Raw genomic sequence first — 8,610 nt, forward strand, 5'->3', positions numbered from 1 at the left:
GAAGGGGTTTTCAATCCCCTCGTTCGCATGGCAGGGGGATGGCCGGGGTTGGGGGCCAGCCACCCTGAGCCCTGGCTGCCCGGTTTGCAAGCCAGGGAGGGCCTGCCGGGGGGGATAAAAGCAGTGGCTGAACTGGCGCGTGGGGGCTGCTGACAGTGACTCGGGAATGAGCACAGGAGGCCTAAGAAGAGCTGGGGTGAGCTGACCCAGCGGCGGGAGCAGAGAGACCCCTCTGAAGAGCCTCGACAGCCCCAGGAGAAGAAGGCAGCGGTACCTGGCCGTGCCTCCAGCCCTGCAGCAGAAAGGAAGCAGTGGCCAGGGCTTGGGGCAGAGAGCTGGAGCCCCACAGCCCCATCGCAGTGGATGTGCCAGGCGTCCTGGAGGCTAGGGGTGGCAGTCGGCCCCCCACTCCGCTGCGGAGAAGAGGCAGCGGCCAGGAGCACAGGCAGCATCCTTATCTGGAGCAGGGAGCTGGGCCGGTGAGTTGAGGAAACCTCTTACCTCCCCCAGGGAAGCAGGACAGCAGCAGGCAAGGCATTAGGATCCTGAGGAGCAGCAGAGCACTTGGATGAGGGTCCTTGGGAGCTGGGGGCGCAGGCCGACACTCAGAGCCAGACTGGCGAGCTGCGAGGCATGTGGGGTGTCCAGCCAGTCATCTGGAGGAGGGTTTTAAAGCAATGACCCCTGTGCTGCTGACCCTCTGCCACTGCCTGCCGCAGAGGGGACTCAGTCCTGTCCCTTATTCTGCAGCTGATTGTCATCGGATGGAGTCCCTGAGCTTTGTGCTTGAGTCATGCTGATTGCTGCAAGAGCCTACTCTGTTGCTTGCCTTTTTCGTTGCCACAGGGCCACCCTTCAGCCTCTTTGGGGGGTTGGGGTTTGATACAATTTGATTGCTGCAGACCAGAAGAGCTTAACCTGTTGCGGTCTGTCACTTATTGGGAAGCCTGTTGGAGCTGCAGGGAGTGAGCACCTTGCTTCCTTGCGGTAGCATCTCAGCAGTGGCTGAAAGCTGCCAGTTCCCCGACCTGTGGGTCTTGAGTCAAGGGTTGACTAATGCATTGTGGTTTGTGTTGTGATTCTGGTTATGCCGTTTAAGTTCACCTGTAAATAACCTTTCCTATTATTCTTGTTTTGTAAATGAAGTGTAAATAGTTAAATCAGTTAAGTGTTAGACCTTCTTGGGACCACGGGCTGCTCTGTGGGGAGCAGGGGCCAGGTGGGAAGTCAATTGGTGCTGGCCGGAAGCCCTGCCCCACTCTCACCACACCATCCCTGGTATTGGGCAGGGGTGGCAACTATTGGGTCGCCACCCGGGTTACACACGTGAAAATCCTCTGTAGAGAAACATCATCACAGTTCAACTGATATCCAAACAGCCTTCTCCTTTGGAGCAATGAGATATCCAAAGGACAGAGCCTGCCATGTTTTTTGAATTCTCACAGCAGGAATATAAAGGAAGTGAGAAAATCCAGTAAAAAAGGGGGTGAGTTTTGGCCTCGTTTCTTATTTTCTCTGTTTTAATTTATTTTTCAACCCACAACTAAGAAAAACTCAGGTCATGCTGACTGCGTGCATGCTGCTGCTTGTTTTCCTCCAGCTCAAAGAAACCTTTCACAAAACAAAGCCTTAAATAGCCCATTAAATTGTGCACAAGTCAAGATTAGCAGGAGTGTTGCAACCAGCACCATCATTATAAGGATTCTCCAAACTGCCAAGTATTTACATAGGCAGAAGGCTTCTGCTACCCTTCCCTCCTCCTATTTCACTTCTTCTGTCTTTCATGAACCATTCAGTTAAATCAACGTTTTATTTGTCTTCATCGATAGGCAAAGCATTAATCCTAAGTGACTGCAGTCTGGTACTTTGAGGCTTTACAAACTTTTGGAGGTCTGGATTCCTAATGCAAAAAAAATAAAAATTAACAAATGAAAGAGCACTTCAACTCTTCATTTCAAGGATCTCTCTGACTCACCAACTACTGGACTCCAATATGGAAAGTTTTAAGCTCTCCTGGCAGCTTTTAGACATTAATAACTGAAATGATATAGGCTTTTCTGAAAAAGCAAGCAGCCTCATCTATCATGAGCATTAGGCAAGACTTTATAAATGGTTCCTCTATCTCTTAATGGTTCTCCTGCAAAGAGCACTTCATGACAAAATAGGATTGTAAAAATAAGATTCATGCTGAGGCCATGAAATTGCAGCTATTTCGGGTTCAGGTGGAGATGTGAAGGCCACAGTGTTGTGTGTAAACCATCTCAGTGCCCGGGGCCTTATCTTGCTTCACCCTGCTGTTTTAAAGACTTCCCTGCGCTCCATGAGAACGGCAGTCAGGAAACGTCTAACCCCAAACTCTGGCTGGATCCAGTACTGCAACATGCACTCTCTGTAGGCAGGATGAAGCGTACGCTGCTGTCTTGTAGAGAGGGTGTGAGGTCTAATACTACAGGAGTTCTCTGCCAGCTAGAGGCCTATTTTTTTGGATGCAAAAGGTAATAGTTTTAGACCTGATTCCCCAGGATTTCATGCTAATTATGTTCCTGTCTGCAGGCATGGATTGCTCCAATAATCATCTTAGAAATAAATATTCTAAACCGCCCTGGACCATTCGTGTTTAAATCATCATCGGCAAACCCTTGCAGTTGAGGATGATTGGCTGGTCTGCGGATCCGAAGATGCCTGATGAGGCCATTCTGGGATTGACACTCTTTTGCAGCTCAGGCACATTCATGAGCTGAGCATGAGTTTCCATGCAGAGTGGGTGACTCTGGGTTTTGGGGTCATTTCACGAGACGCTGTTTCTGCCGCTCCTGTTTTTATGTCACCTGTTGTCATTGCGAGGTTTCAAAGTACTGAGATCCCTGCAGCAGCCTCTTCCTCTGTTTCAGCCAGTCTTGGGTGATAGTTTCCCATGAGTTAATATTGATGTTGCATTGTTTTCAAGTTGACCTTGTGGACATCCCTGTAGCATTTGTCTGCCCTCCTCTTGAACGTATACCTTGAGCGAGCCGGGAGAATAAAACTTGCTTTGGGAGTCTGGAGTCGGACAGCTGGATGATTTGGCCGAGCCAACAAAGTTGATGTTGGATGATCATTGCCTTGATGCTTATGGTGTTTCCTTGCGTGAGGGTGCTAACATTAGTGCATTTGTCTACCCACTGGATTCAAAAGCGGTGGTGATGGTATTTCTCCAGCAACTTGAGGTGTCTCCTGTACATTGCCCACGTCTTAGCTCGGTCAGTGTTTAATTAACATCTAATGAAACAGCAGACACTTTGGGCTGCAACCATTAGGGGGAGATATGCCGGCATATCCACGAGCGGTTCTGATTTTATCCGGTAGAAGGCAGTGAGGTACACTCACATGACTGAATATATAAACTTGCAAGGGGTTGTTTGAAGGGTATGCAGTATGTCAAGAAACAATGCATAACAAGAGATGTATCCTAATTGGCCACCCATTTGTCTCTAACCTATAGGGAAGAGGGGGAAATCCATATCTCATATCAGTTCTTACAATAGAAAAATCATACCAGGCTGAGTATAAATCACATGCATACGCAGATATAAACTGCTTCCTCATTACGGAGACGAGCAGCATTCTTCATGTCTAGGATTTTCTGGAATTTCTATGTCTTGGACGCTTGTTTAAATTATGCAAGCAAATGGCAGGAAATAGAGACATTCCAACCGTTTCAAGAGAGGCATGGCAAACAGCTAATTATTTATATCTCCCTGTGTGATCCTAAGAGCTTTGGTTCGACACAATAATCCGGTCCCCTTGAGTCCCAGGGCTCAGCTGCGTGACATGCAGCGCTGCTCTCATAGCGGGGATGTCTCTCGCCAACACCCATAGTCACTCCGCACTGAACGTGCAAGTCGACTCCAGAACAGCTCCTCTTTCTTTGTACTCATCTGGTGGAAAACTGAGAGGTGTCAGCCCTAAAAGGCCTGAAAATGCTGCTGGTGCATTAAATGTCTCCCTCTTGCTTCTTCAACCAAGGGCCTGTCTTTGCCTAGCTGCTGCGGCTGACCTCAGCTCTTTCCTCGCTGCTTTAAGGGGCCTACAGCGCAGGGCCCCCTCGTTTTTCTCTCTCTCTCCTTCATCTTCTCTTTCTCAACTTTCTTAAGCCCTTATCATGGGCACACATACTCCACAGTGTTCAATGAGAGTAGGAGTCGGGCCTGTCATACCTGTATGGTCCTTGGATGTTGGATTCCTCTTTATCCCAACTCGCTGGACACGTCTATACTGTAGTCAGAGAGGTGACAGCCAGGTCCAGACATACCCAACCTTGCTTTAAACTAGGTGGCTCAGGCAGCAATTGTAGTGTGCCTGTTGGCGGAGTGTGGGCTCAGAGCAATGGGTAAATACTCAGGGGTTAGCCTGTGTCTATGGCAGTGCCCAAGCTGGCCACATTAAGGCTGCATTCGCACCATGGGCTGCATTGTACAACAGGCCACTATCTTTCTCCTCCCCCGTACCCTCATTCACTCTCAGCTTGCTTGGACAAGCACTCAGGCCTGCTTGGAGTCAACAATCAATGATAAATCTCCTTTTGGCTTTCCTGTGAATCGGCCCTGGTGCTTTTGGAGCACCTATTGTCTCTGACAGACTGCAAAATAAAATGGGATTGCATAAATTGGAGCCACTTTCAGAGCCAGACACTTGCTCGGCCAATTGTGAGGAGCCTTCCTGATCTGGCTGGATTACAGTGGTCATAACTCCACTTGGATGAACTGTCCTCAGCCAATGTCTCCAATGTCTTGGGCACAAACCAGCTTTTCTTTGAATGCCACTCATGATGTGGGTCTTTTATCTTCCACAAACATATTTACTGGGCTGTTGTGTGGAAAAGCTCAGCCAATGTTTAATCTCTTTGTTTTTCTTTTGCAAGGATAAAATCCATGAGATGCAAAGTTTAAAGGGGTGCCGTTTTCTTTCCCATTCAGAAATGCAAGCAGGCACTCCCCAAAGTGCCTTTCAGCAGCACGATAGCCACTGGCTTTCCACCTTTTTCTTCCCCAGCTGAATTACCGGCCAGGTCAGCACTTTTCAAAAGCCCAAGAGGCATTTGGGTTTTCTGTTCCCCATGTTATTTTTCAGTCCGAGTCACTGTAACACGTGGATGAGGTTTCATGAGGAACAAAACAGCTGCAAGACTTGCAAACTCCCCATGCAGAAGCCCAAACTGAAGTGGAGTGGCAAAGTCTTGCCTAGTAAGCAAAGATTGCAAGACAGGACCTAGGGCTATTTAATATTGACCTGGGGGGATTTACTGAGGCCAACGGGAAGCAAGACTACACAGGCCAAAATGGCCAATAACCGCATCCGAGTCCACTACCAGTTATGTTGAGCAATGGGAAGAGGTCTGCCCCTGCCATTGGTAGCCCATCACCTTCTGCCACAGCTGCTGCAAATGATGCAGGATGCCCACTCCAAGCACCTGGGGCCTGGTAGGCAAGTACTTGGGCTGCCGTCTCCACAGTGGGGTGTTTTCTGGGTTTCCTGAGCTGTTTTCTGCAGTCTGCTTTATGGATGATTAGACGGAGAGGCACTGTCCCACAATGCGTGTGTATGCCACCGCAGCAGCAGCACATGCAGTCCCCATCCCCAGAAGTGGCACTGACCAAGGGGGCAGATACAAAGTTCAGGCTTAGGAAGGAGAAATGGGACCTGTGTTGGGGGAGGAGAGGCTGGGAGAAGAGGCTAGACCGCAGCCAGGACCAGGGAGGTAAAGCAAGGACAGAGGGGACTGGGCTCGGGGGATGGGGAGCCACCATCCTGCTGTCAAGGGTCAAGCTTTAGCAGGACAGCAACACACAGCCATGCAGCAGGGCACTTTGCAATGCTGCGCCTTTGTGTTGATTGAGACACAGGAACCAGAGGCTGAGGCCAAGTCTATGCTTGATATTTTTTACCATAACCTTGTTGGCTGGAAAGAGGGGAGGGGGCATCGTGTAGAAGTCCTAGCATAGGCACAGTGATAGTGGCAGCCTATCAAGCCTGTTATACCTGGGAGGATAGATGAGCTGCATCCATGAAGGCAATACAAGCTACAGCTTCACGAGAAGGGTTTTTCCACTGTAGTTACACTGGCCCAGCCCTGGTCTGATGCAGGGAACACAGCCCGGCAAGGGAGTGGCACAGTGACTGCTGTGCTGACTTTCCCAGCAGGTCCTGCTTATTCCCCGAACAGCACTTGTACTTGGAAACCAGCCTCCATTGTCCAAGAAATACTACAGATCTGGCCCAATGAGAGGGAGGAAGAAGAGGAGGAGAGAGAGAAAAATCACATCAAAAAACACAAGCAGGATTCAACTAGGAAAATGGGGGTAGCCAGCAGGGACTGCAGGGGCAACATCCGGAGCTTAAAGCAGTCTGTAGAGCTGTGCCCAGGGGGTATATACTACTCTATACACGCTGCCCAGCCGACCCCACTTATACAGCTGTAAAATGAGGAGAATAAAAACTTTCTTCCTCCCCCATAGCGTAAAGCCAAGGTTGAGTAATAATATCTGTTGCGTAGGGGCTTACATGAAGCAGTCAGGACGGAAGGTGTTAGGCAAGCGACACCTGTGAACAGAGAACAATTAGATGGGAGAGACTGGCAGAGGCAGGAAATGCTCCCACACACACCTGAAGAATAGCAACCGCAGGGAAGACAGCCACCCACGGCCGGGGGAGAGCTGCCAGGGAGCCACGGCGGTGGAGCTGGTTGTGCGGAGCGGACAGACTGGACCTCATTGCTCCAGCCCCTTCGGCAGCTAGAAGTGGTTTTGTCAGACACGGACGACCAGAAAGAAGTGATGCAAAGCCAAATCTCACATGAAAGAGACTAAAAAGGGGAACTCACATAAATCCACCCACTCCTGTTCCTACTAGAGCCCATGGCACGGCTCTGGCAATTTTGGTGAAAGGCTGACTAAATTTAGCCTTCTTTGAAGACCAGCACATTCCTCCTGATTTCTATGAGTCACACCTGGGGGGAAAATGTCATCCAGCGAGCTCGGTGTACTAGAGAGCGCCCTAATGAGAGCTAAATATAGTCTGCATGCTCTATTTTTATCCCACTAAAATATTTACAAGGGGAACATGAGGTTAATGGGACCTGGATTCCAGCATGGATGCTTTTCATGAAAGCTGACTTCTCGAAGTGACTCCTCAAGCTACAAGAGGGAGTTGATGTCAATCAATATAAGTGCCATTGACTCCAAATGCTCTGTCCGTTCATGCCCCAGCTGAAGAGCTGGCCCAGAATTATGCAGAGAGAAAATGGTGGCAAGTTTAATGGATTCATTTAGTCACGTTTATTCGGGGCCAGCAAGTGGAAAGTGGGGTTACAACAGTGTAGGGGGAGCCTGCTTGTGCATGTCACGTCCTGGTGGGATGGGCACGGGGGGCAACACTTCCCGTTGAAGTTAGGCCAGGTGGGTACATTCATTTGGTCCCACGAACAGAAATATTCAGACAAAGCTTTTTAAAGACTTCAGGGAAGTCTGCTGGGCTGCCTTGGTTCAGTTTTATTCCTGTGTTCACAAAGGTCTTGTGGTACCAGATACCTTCAACACTAGAGTCACGGTGAACACGTCCTTTCCCCTGCTGCACAGTGAAGGCTGAGTTAAAAGCAGCGCAGATGATCTGAGTCACAGTCTGTAGCAACCTCTTTCCATAGCACTGTAAAGTGGTGATTTGTATCTGCATCATTTATGCCAGCAGAATAAGAGACATTTCCATTTATAGGAGGCCTGTTATCCCAGAGGAGCTGTACGAACAAGCCAGATGTCCAGATCCACCAAGATAATTATCTAGGCACTTAATTCCCATTCGTTTCAAAAGAACTTAGGGCCCTAAGCCCTCGGTCCCCTGGGCTTTGGGGAAGATGCCGTGGGGCCTTCTTTCTTAGCTCAAGGGCTCGGGAGCCCTCCTGAGAAGAATAAGGAACCAGTTGCCTCAATTCTCTGTGCTCTGTTCACTTCCCACGTGGCACCTCCCATGCCACGTAGAAGACATATCGCTCAATGGCTCTGGAAGTAAAATATTCTCCTATTTCCTCTGTCCAGAACAAAGCAGGTCAGCATCGCAAGCTACTACTGAGAAATCCTGGCGGTGCCAAAAGCACCTGCCTGTACATCCTTATGTCACTGCACCTAGGACTCAGACACGGACTCGCACTGAAAAGAACCGTCTTAAATAACGGAGCGGCTTAAAAACCTACTCGTGTATCTCTGGCCTACCTCCGTTATGAATGCACTGCCCCACCTACAGCTGTGTTCACTGGAGAATTAACTTCATTATCTTCTAAACTCTTAAATGCCGCACGCACCAACTACCAGTGATCATGTGTCTCCCTGTATTTCCCAGCTCGCTCCCTCCACCCTTCTCCGTTCTGGCCTTGTCAATGCAGCTCTCCCTTCTTGGCTGCCACTGCACCAGTTGGCTTGCCCCGTCGGTCCAACGCCTGTGTTTCTACTTCCCCCTTCTACACTGCGACTATGAAGTCACACGCCTGTGGTGGGGAATCCACCGCCCTTCTACTCCACTCTTGTGACTATGCAATGGTTATATCTAAATTCATAATTACATATGTGCTGCTGGTTTGGAACG

This window comes from Alligator mississippiensis, chromosome 3, assembly GCF_030867095.1.
Source record: "Alligator mississippiensis isolate rAllMis1 chromosome 3, rAllMis1, whole genome shotgun sequence".
In the NCBI taxonomy this organism is placed as follows: domain Eukaryota; kingdom Metazoa; phylum Chordata; order Crocodylia; family Alligatoridae; genus Alligator; species Alligator mississippiensis.